The 18,606-nt window shown below is 46.8% G+C and overlaps 1 non-coding gene across 1 annotated transcript; it reads left to right on the forward strand.

Annotated features, from left to right (window-relative positions):
• The first annotated feature begins 17,315 nt into the window (after positions 1-17,315).
• Positions 17,316-17,475, forward strand: LOC112425316 (U1 spliceosomal RNA). Its single transcript, XR_011624155.1, has one exon. It is a non-coding gene; the product is annotated as a U1 spliceosomal RNA (small nuclear RNA).
• The last annotated feature ends 1,131 nt before the right edge of the window (positions 17,476-18,606 follow it).

An 18,606-nucleotide genomic window follows, 5' to 3' on the forward strand; every position in this document is an offset into this window, starting at 1 on the left:
CCAAGCCTGGCCTGGAATTATGTCTTAAAAAGGTCTATAGGCCGGGCACGGTGGCTCACGCCTGTAATCCCAGTACTTTGGGAGGCCGAGGCAGGCGGATCACCAGGTCAGGAGATTGAGACCATCCTGGCTAACACGGGGAAACCCCGTCTCTACTAAAAATACAAAAAATTTGTCGAGCATGGTGGCGGGTGCCTGTAGTCCCAGCTACTCGGGAGGCTGAGGCACGAGAATGGCATGAACCCGGGAGGCGGAGCTTGCAGTGAGCCAAGATCGCACCACTGCAGTCCAGCCTGGGCGACAGAGCGAGACTCCGTCTCAAAAAAAAAAAAAAAGGTCTATAAAGTAGGTTGCTCTTTCTCACTGGAAGGTAAAACATAAAATAATTATTGGATATTGTGGTAATATTTATCTATCATTATAAGGGAAAGTTAATCTCATGTCATTGAAGTCATCCATTTAAAACCCAAGACATTATTTTAATAATTTCTGATGTAAATCATTCCAAAATATATCACCCCATGTTTACCTTCCTAACAGAGGGCTTAGGTTCAACATTCTATGCTGTTGAATAGTGAGAGTTTCAGGCGTTACTGAGGTCTGCTAGGCAGCTTGCACCTGCACTGAGTGTGTCACACATCCTTTTTAGAGTTCTGTCTCCTCTCTGCACTTTATCAGCCTCTTAATCTGCTGCGACATTTCATATGCAGTTGTCTACATGTGGGCCAGGGGCTTTCTCCACGCTCTCCATCCTCCTAACATCTGTAGCTCATTAGCTATATGTGGCAGATTATATTTTCCAAAAACAAGCACTGCAATATCTCCCATCCAACATGCAATGTAATGTTAACACTCCACCCATTATTTATGCTCTCTCCTCTTAAGTCGGGTGTCTTCCAAGGCTGGGTCATAAAAGGTGATACTGTTTCCACCCAGTCTTCTAGGAATGCTTGTTCTTGGAACCCAATTACCATGCCACAAGGAAGGGGAGAAACCACATGGAGAGACCATGTGTAGGTGTCTGGCGGACAGCCCCAGCCAGGGCCCCTTTCAGCCAGCACTAATCCTCAAATGGGAGCAAGTGAGTGAGTGATTGAGGCTTCCATGATTCCACCCTAGCCTTTGAATTTCCCTGCTGATGCCAAGTGGTAGAAACAAGCTGTCTCTACCAAGCCTTGCCCCAAGTATTTATGAGCAAAAGAAGTGATGGTTGTTATCTGAGCCTCCAAGTTTGGGGTGGTATCATTCACGGCAATAGATAACTATATGACACCACTTTTTACTGTGCTTAAAAGCTGCTCCAGGGTCGGGAGTGGTGGCTTACGCCTGTAATCCCAGCACTTTGGGAGGCCGAAGTGGGAGGATCACTTGAGGTCAGGAGTTTGAGACCAGCCTGGCCAACATAGTGAAACCCCGTCTCTACTAAACATACAAAAAATTAGCCGGGCGTGGTGGCAGGCACCTGTAGTCCCAGCCGCTTGGAAGGCTAAGGCAGGATAATTGCTTGAACCTGGGAGGCGGAGGTTGCAGTGAGCCGAGATTATGCCACTGCACTCCAGCCTGGGCGACACTCTGTCTCAAAAAAAAAAAGCTGCTCCATGTGACGTGTTGGTTTGGTTGGAGTCCTTTGGGAACCCTTAACCCAGAGGTTCCTTTGTCAATTGTAAAGAAGTTCAAGCCTTGTAAATTATTTCAAGTTTCCTCCTACTCTAGACAAAGCCTCTTTGGTTTCAAGGAAAAAAAAGAAAGAAGAAAAGGAAAAATAAATTAGCCTGCTTTGGTGGTGCATCCCTGTAATCCCAGTTACTTGGGAGACTGAGGCAGGAGAATCACTGGGACCCAGGAGGTAGAGATTGCAGTAGCTGAGATCATGCCACTGCACTCCAGCCTAGGTGACAGAGCGAGACTCCATCTCAAAAAAAAAAAAGGAAAAAAAAGAAACCCATCCGTTATCTCAGGAAAGGGGGGTTTTAGGCTTTGTGGAAGGATTCAGAGGGGCTTACGGAAATCGAAGAACAGCAACTTCTGCACAGCATGGCCTCATGGCAATTGTTGTGTATGTATATACACGCACACTATACACACACACATATGTATATATGCATACACACACACGCACATATATATACACACATATATACAAGTATTTATAACTTTTCTGTTACCCTCTGCACATATACTCTATTCTTTTCTCATTTCATAGGCATAGGCTTGGTTTTCTAATTCATCAATTCACTGGTTCATTAGGCCCTTTTCCACTTTCTAGTTCCCTATGTACATCACAGCCTATGATACAGGTGCTACTACTGATCAGTGCCCAGTTCCAAAATTCCCAAAAAGATATCTAATTAACACAGCTCCTCTTTGCTAAGCAAGGTCCCATAAAGCACAAGTAGCTGGACTAATTACACCTCAACTGACCTTGGTCAGGTGTCCATCACAGAGCCATCAGCTGGGGCCCTGGAGGGCCTGTTTGGAAGCGAGAAGTCCCCTAGAAGGGATTTGGGTGGGACATGCAGTGACTGACATTTTCAGGACACCTCCCCATTAAGGTTGTTTACTCCTCCACACCAGAAAATGAAAGCTGAGATGGGCACAAGTGTGACCTCCAGATAACAGCAGGACATAATCAGAAACTGCCAACCCAGGGAAGGATCTGGAGCAAGGGTGGATGAAGGGGAACCATGTCTGGCAGCAGATGTTGGGACCAGTAGGTAAGGAAATGAGCCTAAAGGCAAAAAGTCCCCCAAGCAACCCCTGCAGCTGATTTAGAGAGAACGTTACTAAGACTCGCAGATAACCTTTCACTCTTTAAGGCTTCATGATGTCCTAGATACAGAATCGCTGGAGTCCAACAGGCTCTGAACTCAAGTACCAGGTCACCTCATTTAAAAACTATAAGACCATGGCCGGGCGCGGTGGCTCACGCCTGTAATCCCAGCACTTTGGGAGGCCGAGACGGGCGGATCACGAGGTCAGGAGATCGAGACCATCCTGGCTAACACGGTGAAACCCCGTCTCTACTAAAAAATACAAAAAACTAGCCGGGCGAGGTGGCGGGCACCTATAGTCCCAGCTACTCGGGAGGCTGAGGCAGGAGAATGGCGTGAACCCGGGAGGCGGAGCTTGCAGTGAGCTGAGATCCGGCCACCGCACTCCAGCCTGGGTGGCAGAGCGAGACTCCGTCTCAAAAAAAATAAAAAAAAACAAAAAACAAACAAACAAACAAAAAACTGTAAGACCTGAGGCAAAGCTATATGAGCCTTGATTTCTTCATCTGTAAAATGAAGATAATAGTACCGACCGGCTGGGTGTGGTGGCTCACACCTGTAATCCCAGCACTTAGAAAGGCCGAGGCGAGTGCATCACCTGAGGTCAGGAGTTCAAGACCAGCCTGAACAACATGGTGAAACCCTGTCTTTAAAAATACAAAAATTAGCCAGGTGTGGTGGTGGGCACCTGTAGTTCCAGCTACTTGGGAGGCTGAGGCAGGAGAATTGCTTGAACCAGGGAGGTGGAGGTTGCAGTGAGTTGAGATTGTGCCACTGCCCTTCAGCCTGAGTGACAGAGTGAGACTCTGTCTCAAAAAAATAAAAAAATAAAAAGTACCAACTTTGCAGGGCAAGGGTGAGAATTAAATGCAGTAACTCTGTCCAAAGGTTTAACACAGGCTCAAGTTTATCACAGCTACTCACTGAACATTTGTGAACTCCCTTTCTTCTTCTACTGGGGAGTCAGAGTTCCCCCTTTCAGGTTGTGAAATGGGATGGGACAAAGATCCCAGAAGTCTTTTGACTGGAGGTCAAAATTTCAATTTTCAATTCCTAAAAATCTTCAGGGGCTGAGCACAGTGGCTCATGCCTATAATCCCAGCACTTAGGGAGGCCAAGGCAGGTGGATCACTTGAGGTCTGCCATTCGATGCCAGCCTAGCCAACATGGCAAAACCCCATCTCTACTAAAAAGACAAAAATTATCTGGGTGTGGTGGCGGGCACCTGTAATCCAGCTACTTGGGAGGCTGAGGAATGAGAATCGCTTGAACGCGGGAAACAGATGTTGCAAGGAGCCGAGATGACTCTACTGCACTCCAGCCTGGGTGAGACAGCGAGACTCTGTGAAAAAAAAAAAAAATCTGCAAAACAAAGAATTAGATTATAAAGAGTTTACAGAGTCATAACCAAGAAATGTGCACATTAGAAATCAAGGGGTAGAGTTTATGGTGCAATGACATTGAAGCAATGCCCTGGATGGGCCCCACTCGTCTTAAGAACTCAGTGAAATTGTGAAACCTGTGGGGCAGACCTCAGTCCCCTGAAGACCTCCACATTCCTCAGGGAGTTCAGCAGCTCAGAAGAGTGGCAATTCCTAAATGTCCAGGATGGCACATCAAATGCCAGAATGGAGTCACCAAGGCTGAAGGGAGGAGCACTAGATCAGGAGTCCAGGCCTGGGTTCCATTTCCAGCCTTGCTGCTGACTAGCTGTGTGTCCCTGGGCAAGTCATTTTCCTACTGGGTACAAGCCCGTATCTCCACAGCTATAAAATATGAAAGCTGGGCCAGATGATTTCCAAGAGGCCTCAAACTCAAGTAGGTAAGGGAGTCTTAGTGATTCTAAGATCCTACGAACTCCAGACCTGAAGTGATCTGCCCGCCTCAGCCTCCCTAAGTGCTGGGATTACAGGCATGAGCTACTGTGCCCGGCCCCTGCAGATTTGTAGGAATTGAAAATTAAAGGCTAACGTCGGGCATAGTCTCACACCTGCAATCCTAGTACTTTGGGAGGCTGAGGCGGGAGGATCAAGTAGGATCAAGTAGGTAAGGGGATCTCAGAAAACTTTTAGAGTTACACAGATTCAGCTCAAATCCTGGCTTTTCCCGGAAGGACAGTGATCCCAGGCAAGTTGTTTAACCTCTACATGCTTCACACTTTCCTTATCTGTAAACTGGGGGTAATAGCAGTGTAAGGTTGTGAGGATTAAAGGAGAGAATCCATGAGTGCATGTAACACAATACTTTGCACATAGTAAGTTCTCAATGAATTAGATATTATTGTTAGTGAAGGGATATTTTAAAATACATTTTTGAAAGCATATCTCCTTTAGTCACCTTGGCCTCCGGGGTTCCCCAGCCCAAAATCAACAGGTTCCCTGCGTTAAAAGAGGAACAGATACCAGTTTGAAAGACAAAGTCATTGCTTTCCCTCAACTAGCAAGTTTCCTTTCTGGCAGCGGGGTGGGGTGGGAGCTCTTTGTAAACAATAATCTTGAAAGCCAGGCTTTGAGGCAAAGGGAATTGTCTTACAGTGTTTGAAGTTCCTGTTCCCTTAACAAGTCGGCCTGAAGGATTTAGCCACTGAGGTTACTGAAAGCCTTGCTAGAGAGAACTCAGTATCTGGCACAGAGCAGTGTGTCTCTAACTTTCTGGGAGAGAACTAAAAAACATGGATTCCTGGGTCTCTCCTCAAATCTACTTAATCAGACTCTCTGGGGGAGGCGCAGAGAATGAATGTTTTATTTTATGTTTTGTTTTGTTTTGTTTTGTTCCGAGACAGAGTCTCGCTCTGTCTCTCGGCTCCCTGCAACCTACATCTCCCGGGTTCAAGTGATTCTCCTGCCTCAGCCTCCTGAGTAGCTAGCTGGGGCTACAGGCACGTGCTACCATGCCCTGCTAATTTTTTTGTATTTTTAGTCGAGACGGTTTCACCATGTTGGTCAGGCTGATCTTGAATTCCTGACCTCAAATGATCAGCCCACCTCAGCCTCCCAAAATGCTGGGATTACAGGCATGAGCCACTGCGCCCATCTGGGAATGAATATTTTAAACCAGTGCCCCAGTTGCTGCTTCTGGTCAGAGAAGCCTAGGAAGAGACAAAGTGTCTTAGGCAGAGACAAAGGGTCTGCTCCTCAGGTCCCGGTGCATCATAGGGGGAGAAGGGAAAGAGGCAGGGAAGCGGTAGGTTCCATGTGTGACCGCTCTCCAAAGTGGCATGGGGACAAGGGGGTAGGGAAGGGAGAAATGTCCCTATTCATGTGGCGACTGAGTGTTTACCCGTTAGATACACTTCAAATGGGAGTAGATCAAGGCACCTACTTGGCAAGTTGTCCCTTTCCCTTCCCAGCTCCAACAGCCAGAAGTGCGGCTCGTGGGAGAGATCGAATCAGTAACAGGAAGAGAGAATATCTTCTTTGTGCATCTGAGCGTCCTGTGGGTAAATTGCTCTTGTTATGTCACTTCATCATCATAAAAATGTTGCATCATCATTGTCACCAAAAAGTCTTCACCCAAGAGTGCCTCCAGCCCTGGGGTCACTCAGGAGCTAAGCCAGGTGTGTGCCCCTTTTGGTTCAGGAAGCTGCCCCTTTGCCCTCAGGCAGGAACCAGGAAGCACGGTCTTCCAGTCTGGCTGGGAAACAGTGTGGGCGCAGGAAGCCGGGGATGAAATCTCTCCCAAGGGATCACACAGCCACCAAATTAAAGGGTGAGCCCACGCAGATGGAAGTTGAAATTCCCAGGTCAGTGTGCCTCCCCGGCCTCGTCACTCCGGGTTTCCCCTCTGGCCACACTTCTCCTGGGCTGAGCCTGCACAGTGCCTGTCTCTGGAGCTCTGCACACTTTCAGGGTGGGATTGCCTTTTGCTTTGTTTTTCTAGTCATTTCTTTCTCTGCCCTAAAACAGAAGAAGAACTCTGAAATTCTGGACACTTATTCTTTTGATTATTAATTGTGGAAATAATAATCATAATAAACTCATATTTGAGCCATCTTTTATACTTTTTTTCAGTTTTTAAAAACTGTGGCAAAAGACACGTGACACAAGATTTACCATTTTAACATTTAAAGTGTGCAGTTCATACAAAGAAAACAAGCAAAAAGAAAAAAGTATACAATCCAGTGACATTTAGTATATTCACAGTGTCTTGCAATCATCACCATTGTCTAGTTTCTGAGCATTTTCATCACCTCAAAAGGAAATCCTATACCCATTAAGCAGTCACTCTCCATTCCTTCCCCTGCCCAGCCCCTGGCAACCACAAATCTGCTTTCTGCCTCTACGGATTTGTCTATTCTGAATACTTCATATAAATGGAATCATACATATGTGGTCTTTTGTGTCCGGCTTCTTTCTCTTAGTGTGACGTTTTCAAGGTCCATCCATGTTGTAGCATATATCAGGACAGCATTCCTTTTTATGACTTTTTATAATATTCTGTTGTATGGATATACCACATTTTATTTATCTATTCATCATTTGACATTCTTTACACTTTTTTTTTTTTTTTTTTTTTTTTGAGGCAGAGTTTTGCTCTTACTGCCCAGTCTGGAGTGCAGTGTCATGATCTTGGCTCACTGCAATCTCTGCCTCGCAGGTTCAAGCAATTATCCTGCCTCAATCTCCCAAGTAGCTGGGACTACAGGCACCCACGACCACACCCAGCTAATTTTTGTATTTTTGGTGGAGCCGGGGTTTCACCATGTTGGCCAGTATGGTCTCGAACTCCTGACCTCAGGTGATCCGCCTGCCTCGGCCCCTTTACACTTTTAAAGTGCTTCATGGCCGGGTGTGGTAGCTCATGCCTGTAATCCTAGCACTTTGGGAGGCCGAGGCAGGTGGATCACTTGAGGTCAGGAGTTCGATGCCAGCCTGGCCAATATGGTGAAACCTGCCTCTACTAAAAATACAAAGAAAAAACTTAGTCAGGTGTGGTGGTGAATGCCTATAATCCCAGCTACTCGGGGGGCTGAGGCAGAAGAGTTGCTTGAACCCAGGAGGCAGAGGTCACAGTGAGCTGATATCACACCACTGCACTCCAGTCTGGGCAACAGGAGACTCTGTCTCAAAAAAAAAACAAAAAACAGTGCTTCTATGTACACTGCATCACCTGATTGTCACAGACACTCTGTGAGGTGGAAAGAACAGATATGATTCATTATTATTATGATTCTCTGCATTTTACAGATTGAGGAGACTGAGACTCACAAGGTGAAATGATTTTTCGAACATCTCACAGTTGGTTAATGGCAGATTCAGAACCAGAATCCAAGTCTCTTGAGTTTGGATGACCAAAACCGTTGGGCAGTTTGCTTTGTAATCATTAGTGGGGTTTTTCCACCAAGAAGATTCTGGGTGGACATGTGCTCACAATGGCAAGGCAGGTGAGGACCAATGAGGCTTTGACCCCTGGACAGGCCTAATTTTGTCCATTGGTAAAGTTGGCCACTTCCTACAGGGCTTGGTCTTGCAGCCTCTGCTCAGACCTTGAGGGTGCCCCTTGCCCTAGGATGCCATAGAAGGCTGGCGCTCAGGTTGGGCAGGAACTGGGTCTTCCTATCTTTGTACTCCCCCAGCACCAAGCCGGGCAACCGGGGCTCCGTGAAGTGTTTGCTAAGACATTTTAAGGGTTTAAGGGTGTTCTGATATTTTGCTTTCTTTCCCCAGCAACATGTTACTGGTAGCAATTTCCTATCACCCAAGTAACTTCTGAGCCTCTTTACTTGGAGTGAATAACAAGCAATTAGGAGCTCTAACTCTTTAACACAAATCAGCAGGACTTTGGGGAGTGGAATCCCGCTCTGCAACAGTGAGGGTTTTGTTCCTGCTAAAATAACAACAAAACCACATAATGAAAAGTTTGGAAAACTGAACAAAGCAACAAAAATAACCATAATCTTACTACCCTAACACAACTGTTATTTTCAAGAATTCCCTTTACTAATTCCCTCCTTTTCTTTCTCCCTCTCTTCCTTTTTCCCTTTCTTCAGTCCTTCTGTCCGTCCGTGATGAAAGTAGCACAAGATCACTGCAATATTCTTAAAATCACCTATTATCTGATACCCAGAGTCAATCACTGGGAACATCTTGCACATTTCCTTCCATTCTTTTCCAATACCTTGTTTAATAATTGAGATAATGCAGGCCGGGCGAGGTGGCTCACGCCTGTAATTCCAGCATTTTGGGAGGCCAAGGTGGGTGGATCACGAGATCAGGAGTTCGAGACCAGCCTGGACAGCATGGTGAAACCTCATCTCTACTAAAAATACAAAAAATTAGCTGGGCATGGTGGCTCGTGTCTGTAATCCCAGTTATTGGGGAGGCTGAGGCAGGAGAATTGCTGGAACCTGGGAGGCAGAGGTTTTAGTGAGCCAAGATCACGCCACTGCACTCCAGCCTGGGCAACAGAGTGAGACTCCATCTCAAAAAATAATAATAATAGGCCGGGGCGGTGGCTCACACCTGTAATCCCAGCACTTTGGGAGGCTGAGGCGGGCGGATTACGAGGTCAGGAGATCGAGACCATCCTGGCGAACACGGTGAAACTACGTCTCTACTAAAAAAATACAAAAAACTAGCCAAGCGTGGTGGTGGGTGCCTGTAGTCCCAGCTACATGGGAATCCCAGCTGAGGCAGGAGAATGATGTGAACCCGGGGGGCGGAGCTTGCAGTGAGCAGAGATTGCACCACTGCACTCCAGCCTGGGTGACAGAGCGAGACTCTGTCTCAAAAAAAATAATAAAAATAAAATAATAATAATAATGAAGATTATGCAGAATGGACAATTCTCTTAGTATTTCCTATGTCACTAATTTTTTTCTAATAATGAGAACAACATATGTATATTATTGAAATTTATGGAAAAAATTACAAGAAAGAAAGAAAAATTCCCTAGAATGTTTCTTCTACAGACAGAAATTTTAACATGCATTTATTATATATGGTTGTAATCATACTGAATATATAGCACATCATTTTTTAATCCATTTCCAACTTATAAGCATTTTTCCATATTGCCTCAGAGTCTTTATAATTTTTTTATTTGTAATAGATAACACATTTACATGATACAATATTCAAAAGATTCAAATGCGATTCTGTGGAAAGATTTCTTTCCACCCCATTCTCCCACTAGCCCATTTTTCATCCCTAAAGTGCCCACTGTTACCTGTTTCTTCTATGTCCTCCGTGAAAGATCCTTCTTCCTTCTATGCTTTATCTAAACAAATGCAGGTGTATTTAAGTGTATTCCTTCCTCATCTCCCCACTCCTTTTTTTTTTTTTTTTTTTTTTGCGACAGAGTCTTGCTCTGTCATCCAGGTTGGAGTGCAGTGGCATGATCTCGGCTCACTGCAACCTCCGCCTCCCAGGTTCAAGCGATTCTCTTGCCTCAGCCTCCCGAGTAGCTGGGACTACAGGTGCACGCCACCATGCCTGGCTAATTTTTGTATTTTTAGTAGAGACGGGGTTTCACCATGCTGGCCAGGCTGGTCTCAAAATCCTAATCCGTGATCCGCCCGCCTCGGCCTCCCAAAGTGCTGGGATTGCAGGTGTGAGCCAGCACACCCAGCCCATCTCCCCATTTTTTACACAAAGAATAATGAGTTATATACACTGTCCTCACCTTTTCCTTTTTAAAATTAGTTTGAGCTGGGGTCTCACTATGTTGCCCAGGATAGTTTCAAACTCCCGGGCTCAAGCAATCTTCCCACCTCAGCCTTCCAGGTAGCTGGGACTACAGGTGAAGGCCATTGTGCCTGGCTGTACCTTCCTTTTAAACTCTTAAACTCAAAAGTATATCTTGAATGTCTTCCTATTTACATTCAAGACAGCTTTCTTATTTTTTTTTTTACAATAGTATTGGGATCTGTTCTATATAGATAGGTGTACCATGATTTATTAAAGTAGGCCCCATAGATGAACATTTAAGGTTCTTCCAATTTTTTTTTTTTTTAAGAAACAGGGTCTCACTCTGTCACCCAGGCTCAAGTACAATGGCACGATCATCACTCACTGCAGCCTCCAACTCCTGGGTTCAAACAATCCTGTCACCTCAGCCTCCTGAGTAGCTAGGACTACAGGTGTTTTTTATAACTACAGGTGTTTTTATAACCCAACTAATTTTTAAATTTTTTTGTGGAGACAGGGTTTATGTTGCTCAGGCTACATTATTTCCAATCTGATGCAAACAATACTACAGTGACTACCATGGCATGTTTATCATTTCACATGTTTGAGCGTCCATCTGTCAAATAAATAAAATAAAAGTGGAACTGCTGAGTCAGAAAGTGCACACATTTATAATTTTGATAGACATGGCCAAATCGTCTTCTGTCGGATAGCAGCACGTATTCTTTAACCCAGCATCTAGCCTTAAGTACTCTCTCCATCTTTTGTTGTCCATAAATAACAAAGTTAGGACTTAGCTTCAGGCATAAACCACCTCCTCTGTTTGTCCACTCAAATGTAATCTGCAATATGTCAAAGGCCTCTTAGGTGACAGACACTTGCTGGGTGCTGAGAAACAAAGATGCACAAGACACAGGTGCTGTCCTTGGAAGTGAGTCTGGAAGCTGGGGGGAGGAAAGGCAAGAAGGAAGGGATGTGCAAGAAGAGTTCCTACTACTGTCCATCAGGCCCTAAACACGCGCGGAGGAATGGACCTCCTTATCCCATCACCCAGCAGAGCAGGGCATGGATCAGGTGCCCAGTACACACCGAAGGGGTGAAAGGTTAAATCACTGAATGTCTGGTGTGGAGGAAACAGGGAAAGGCAGCAGATTGGAGCATCCACTGAGAGTCTCGCTCTGTCGTCCAGGCTGGAGTGCAGTGACGCAATCACAGCTCACTGCAGCCCTGACCTCCTGGGCTCAAGCAATCCTCCCATCTCAGCTTCCTCAGTAGCTGGGACTACAGGCACATACCACCATGCCCAGCTAATTTTTGTATTTTTTGTAGAGATGGGATCTCATCATGTTGGCCAGGTTGATCTCAAACTCCTGGGCTCAAGTGATCCTCCAAACACGGCCTCCCACAGTGTTGGGATTACAGGTGTGAGCGACTTTTCTTGAGGATGAATTTCATCATATGAAATTCTGAGTCAGAGGAGCTAAATGTCTGCTGGCTTCCTGACTCACGAAGGTCAGTTTGAGACCAGGCGCGGTGGCTCATGCCTGTAATTCCAACTCTTTAGGAGGCCAAGGTAGGCGAATTAGGATTTCAAGACCAGCAACATGGTGAAACCCTGTCTCTACAAAATACAAAAATTAGCTGGGCATGATGGCTGGTGCCTGTAATCCCAGCTAGTCGGGAGACTGAGGCAAGAGAATTGCTTGAACCCAGAAGGCAGAGGTTGCAGTAAGCCGAGATCACGCCATTGCACTCCAGCCTGGACGACAGAGAGAGACTCCATCTCAAAAAAAAATAAAAATTAATTAATTAAAAATCAGTTTGATTGGTGAGGAGGTGTGAAGGTCAGGAATGATCTGGAGGCAGATCTGAGTGAGTGGAGTTTGGGAGGTCCTCTGATTAACCCTGGACAATGGGCATCTCCACCAAATAAGCCAGAGGACCTCTGAGTTGAGACAGAGGTGAAGAAGGGAGGATACTAGTGCGAGCTGCCCAAGAGAAGTTCCCCATTTCCCCACTCTGGGGTGGAATGCAGCTGCTGTGTGGGAAACAACCATTCTCCCTGCCCGAAGCAAACTAGGGCACACCCTTTGCAGTCCAGAGTCCGCACCCTCCTGGTGTGAGCTATGGAAAGGATGCCCATCCCCTGCCCTACCAACCAGATTCCAAGCCTCGGAAATTGATCTGACAGTTTGGAAACTCCAGCTGCAACCCCAGGAATGCAGGTACCCATTTCTCTATTTGGGGAAGGAAACCAGCATAGTTTCAGCTCCTCTGGTTCATGTCCTAGAATTTTAGATAGAACGGTAAAATATATAACGCTTACAAAAAAAAAAATCAAAAACCAATCAAATCCACCCCTGTTTTACAGATAAGGAAACTCAGTCCCAGAGAGGTGAAGTGGGCTGCCTGAGGTCACACAGAGGATAAGAGGCCGAGCAAGATCTGGAAACAGGGCTCCTGGCTCTGTACCCAGTGCTCTCTGCTCTGAATGAGGGGGTGGGGGTGGGGATGGTGATCTAGACGTGGCTATGGGAAGCCAAAGAGAAGAGAACTGTGCCAGAGCTGGAGGCAGGTTCAGAGCTGGGGTCGTGGGTGGGAGTCATCTACCTACACCTGTCCCAGTTTCTGGATTGTAAATCCTTCAGGAATTCCTGATATTCCACTTATGTCCAAGTTCCCTGCTTGGAAGCAGGTTTGCCAGCGTGGGTTTCAGAGTGTTGTCAGCCCTGAGAAGGGAGGCATGGTGTGGGGAAAAGCAGCCTGCTGTGAGCTGGGGTTGCTGGGCAACCAAGCCCAAGGATCACCTTGAGGGAGAGCTGTCCCAGCTCTGTGCTCCCCATGGGCCCAAGGTGGCTTCTAGTAGTGACTCAGGGCTCATGGTCAGTGTTCCTGGGAACAGAGTAGGAAGGGATGGCAGCCAGCCCGGATCTCCTGTTCCCTGGACAGAGGCTGGTAGACATCTCCTCCTGGTCTCTTAGGACGTTGACTCCCCTTTGGAAGCTGCTTTGAAAGTTTTCCAGAACTTGATTTTACCTGCATTAAATCCTTAGGAGAGTCTCACCTTGGAATTGAGCTTTTGAAATACTTTTCTGGGTACTCTTGAGCCCCTGGCCTAGCCCCAGCCAGGGATTCCAAGTGGTGAGGGACATGTGTCTTCCTTTCTCCTGAGGTGGAAGAACAAGAAAACAATTTCCCTCCTACAGCAGACAGACGTGCATGAAATGGTGAAATAAAAAACCACCTCTGACATCAGCAAGGGCCTTCAGGTACTTCAGCTCCTGGTAATCCTCACAGCACCCCTACGATAGATTTTTTAAATCCCTTCTACAGGTAGGGACATTGAGGCACAGAGAAGTCATGTCACTTGCCCCAGGACACAAAGAGGAAAGAACCCAAGGACAGGGCTCCATAGCTCTTTGCCTGGACAGAGTGACTTAGATCCATTTCAAGTCGTCCCGGAGGCCCAGCCCTCACTCCCATAGACTCCAAGCCTCCCCAAGAGCTGACTAGCTTTATTTTCAAATTTTATTTTATTTTATTTTTTGAGATGGGATCTCGCTCTGTCACCAGGCTGGAGTGCAGTGGCGCAATTTCTTGCAGCTCACCGCAACCTCTGACTCCCTAGTTCAAGCGATTTTCCTGCCTCAGCCTCCCGAGTAGCTGGGATTACAGGCATGCACCACCACGCCCAGCTAATTTTTGTATTTTTAGTAGAGACGGGGTTTCACCATGTTGGCCAGGATGGTCTCGATCTCCTGACCTGGTGATCCACCTGCCTCGGCCTCCCAAAGTGCTGGGATTACAGGTGTGAGCCACCGCACCCAGCCCTGACTAGCTTTTTAACCACAAACTCACTCTAAAGGAAACTGGAAAACACTGGTAGGTCAGTGTTTTCAAAATTTTGGGGCTGAAACTCACAGTAAGAAATGCATTTAGGCCAGGTGCAGTGGCTCTCCCCTGTAATCCCAGCACTTTGGGAGGCTGAGGCAGGAGGATCACCAGAGCCCAGGAGTTCAAGACCAGCTTGGGCAACATAGCGAGACCCTGTCTCTATTTTTTTTTTTAAAGAAATGTATTTAACACCACAATGCAGTAACCAGACACACAAACATGATCATAGCTCTTACGATAATTTGTAATTATTCTGTTTATTTATAAATATGTAAAATCAAACAAAGTTGCATGAAGTAACACTTTTACTGCCCGTGAAACACCCTGGCATTTTCTATTATCTGCTGTTCTATCTCATTATTTCTAAAAAGTACTCAAGTGGCTCCCTAAATTATTTCCATGACTTGAATTTTGAAAAGCACCCTGGTAGATAGGAGTTTGGATCCCCCCGCCCGACCCTTGTCAGCAGGAGGGCAAAGCTGGCAGTGAGGACAAAGGTCTGATTCTGTGTACTTAGTGCCTGGCATTGAACTGCACCCTGTGGGGACACAGGAAAAATACTCCTTCCTGGATGTCGCCCTCAAGTCATTTACAAGCAAATGAAAAAAGGCCACACATAAAACAAAGCCAAAGCAAGTTAAAGGCAGAAAGAATAGGTGCCTCTGAAGGACTGTATTATTTTGCCAGGACTGTCATTGCAAAATACCACAGGCTGGGTGGTTTCAACAATAGAAATTTATTTTCTAACAGTTCTGGAATCTGGGTGTCTAAGATCGAGGTGCCAGCAGGGTTGGTTTCTCCTGAGGCTTCTGTCCCTGCTTGCAGACGGCTGTCCTCCTACAGTCATCCCTCTGTGCACGTGCACCCCTGGGGTCTCCTTGCATGTCCACACTTCCTTTTCTTAGAAGGACACCAGCCATATTGGATTAGGACCCACCCTGACGGCCTCATTTTACTTAATTGCCTCTTTAAAGGCACTATCTCCAAATAGTCACATTCAAAAGTAGTGGGAGTTAAGACTTCAACATATGAATTTGGGGGACACAGTTTAGTGTCCTACTATGTGTGCAGCACATTAGCTCATGTGTTTTCACCCTAACCTGGGCGCTGCAGGCCTTATTCCTACTTTTTTGGGGTTTTTTTTTTGAGACAGAGTTTCGCCCTGTTACCCGGGCTGGAGTGCAATGGTGTGGTCTCGGCTCACTGCAACATCTGCCTCCCAGGTTCAAGCAATTCTCCTACCTCAGCCTCCCAAGTAGCTGGGATTACAGGCGCCCACCACCACACCCGGCTAATTTTTGTATTTTTAGTAGAGACAGGTTTTCACCATGTTCGCCAGGCTGGTCTTGAACTCCTGACCTCAGGCGGTCCGCCTGCCTTGGCCTCCCAAAGTGCTGGGAGTACTAGTGTGAGCCGCCACACCCAGCCTTATTCCTATTTTAAAGATGAAGAGTCTAAGATAACTGTTTTGGAAAATAAAGAAAAAAAAAGGCCAGGCACAGTGGGTCACGCCTGTAATTCCAGCACTTTGGGAGGTCCAGGCGGGTGGATCACCAGGTCAAGAGATCGAGACCATCCTGGCCAACATGGTGAAACCCCGTTTCTACTAAAAATACAAAAATTTGCTGGGTGTGGTGGCAGGCACCTGTAGTTCCACCTGTTCGGGAGGCTGAGGCAGGAGAATCGCTTGAGCCCAGGAGGCAAAGGTTGCAGTGAGCCGAGATCGAGCCACTGCACTCCAGCCTGGCGACAGAGTGAGATTCCGGAAAAAAAAAAAAAAAAAGAGAGAGAGAGAAAGAAAAGAAAGAAAGAGAGAGAGAGAAAGAGAGAGAGAGAGAGAAAGAAAGAGAGAGAGAAAGAAAAGAAAGAAAGAAGAAGGAAGGAAGGAAGGAAGGAAGGAAGGAAGGAAGGAAGGAAGGAAGGAAGGAAGGAAGGAAGGAAGGAGAGAGAGAGAAAGAGAGAAAGAGAGAGAGGCTGGGCACGGTGGCTCACGCCTGTAATTCCACACTTTGGGAGGCTGACTTGGGCGGATCACCTGAGACCAGGAGTTCGAGACCAGCCTGGCCAACATGGTGAAACCCTCTCTGTCCTAAAAATAAAAAATAAAAAAAAATAAAAAAATAAAAATAGTTGGGTGTGGTGGTGCATGCCTGTAGTCCCAGCTACTCGGGAGGCTGAGGCACAAGAATCACTTGAACCAGGGAGGCGGAGGTTGCGGTGAGCTGAGATCACACCACTCCACTCCAGCCTGGGCAACAAGAGCAAAACTCTGTCTCAAATAAAAAAAGAAAAAAGGCCGGGCGCGGTGGCTCAAGCCTGTAATCCCAGCACTTTGGGAGGCCGAGGCGGGCGGATCACAAGGTCAGGAGATCGAGACCACAGTGAAACCCCGTCTCTACTAAAAAATACAAAAAATTAGCCGGGCGCGGTGGCGGGCGCCTGTAGTCCCAGCTACTCAGGAGGCTGAGGCAGGAGAATGGCGGGAACCCGGGAGGCGGAGCTTGCAGTGAGCCGAGATCGCGCCACTGCACTCCAGCCTGGGCAACAGCGTGAGACTCCGTCTCAAAAAAAAAAAAAAAAAAAGAAAAAAAAAAATGAGGAGGGCCGGGGCCAGTGATTCACACATAATCCTAGCATTTTGGGAGGCCAAGGCGGGTGGATCATCTGAGGTCAGGAGTTCGAGACCAGCCTGATCTAAAAATACAAAAATTAGGCATGGTGGTGCATGCCTGTAGTCCCCACTCCTTGGGAGGCTGAGGCAGGAGAATTGCTGGGACCTGGGAGGCGGAGGTTGCAGTGAGTCAAGAGTATGCCACTGCACTGCAGCCTGGGTGACAGAGCGAAACTCTGTCTCAAAAAAAAAAAAAAAAAAAAAAATTAGGCTGGTGTTGGGATCAGCTGGTAATGGCCAGTGGTCTCCCAGCTGAGGAGGAATGTCGCAGCATTTGGGTTCACACTTTGCCCCTCACATGTCACCTTGCTGTGGTTGAAGCAGGTGGGCTAAGTTTTAAAAGGCCATCCTATACTTACCTGGCAGGGGAGATACTATGATCACGAAAGTGGTTTTCCCAGGGCGAGGCTTATCCATCACACCCTGGATGTACTGACCCCTGCGATTTCCCCAAATGAAAAAAAATTCAAAGAAAGTAAAAGGCCATCCTGCTATGCAGACAGGAGATGGATGAAGCTGGAGGAGTGGCAGGAGGAAGTGCCTAGGCCGGGCCTCATAGCTTTGTCCAGATGGAAGGAAGAGGAGAGCTTTCCAGGCTGGGACAGTGGGAGCTGAAAGGGCCCACTGAGAACTCCTCCCATGTCATTGGGGTGCCTGGCCAGGGGACTGAGGCCTGGAGAGGAGGAAGTGATGCAGTGCTCGCATGTTTATCTCATGTGAAGGCTTGTCTTCTCACTCTTCTCAAGGCCAGGCAGTGCCATTCATTCCTCTGTGTTCCCCATCCGGCCTAGCGTGCCGTTCAGAATGAAGATCTCCGGGTATCCATAGAACCCTCTAGACACGAGACCGTGGGAGGAAGTGGGGCAGTGGGTCTCAGTCTTATGCCCCTGACCTTTAAAGGTGTATAAGGTGTGTGCCTGAGGAATAAACAAGCAATTGCTAGTTACAAACACTCCTAGTGCATGAGGGCACGGTATATTTTTCCCGCTGTTTTTAACTTTCCACGAGAGACACCCTTCCGCCAGTATGGAGTCAGCATCAGAGGGTCCTTTCTGTCTTCCGGCTCGTCTTCCTTTCTTCCCTGCATCCACTGGAATTCGCCAGGTCCTCCCATGTTTCTTTGAGTGAGGTTTTTGCTAGACAAACCCATCTTTCTTTGACTAAAATCAGTCACCTCTCATGCTGCCTACTATTTCACCAAAAGACCCGCTCAGTGGTGTGCTGGTAAGTGTTGCACATCCAGCTCTCCAGAGGAAAAAAGGCATATCCATTACCCCAAAAGAATCAATAATAGTAAAGTGCAGCAAAGTAACTAGGAAGTGCTGTGCTGTGAGTATATGTTACCTTTGTTTTGAACATAATTTATTTAATTCTGAGTTTATAGCATGCATTCTCAACGGGGGCAAAAACTGATTCTTGGTAGGGAAACAAAACAAAAAATCTTGCTGGGTGCAGTGGCTCACACTTGTAATCCCAACAATTTGGGAGTCTGAGGAGAGCAAATCGTTGGAGTCCAGGAGTTTGAGAACAGCCTGGGCAACATAATGAAACCCTGCCTCTACCAAACAAATGCAAAAATCAGCCAGGTATGGTGGTACATGCCTTAGTCTCAGCTACTCTGGAGGTTGAGGTGGGAGGATCA

This window comes from Macaca nemestrina, chromosome 5 (assembly GCF_043159975.1).
Source record: "Macaca nemestrina isolate mMacNem1 chromosome 5, mMacNem.hap1, whole genome shotgun sequence".
Lineage (NCBI taxonomy): Eukaryota > Metazoa > Chordata > Mammalia > Primates > Cercopithecidae > Macaca > Macaca nemestrina.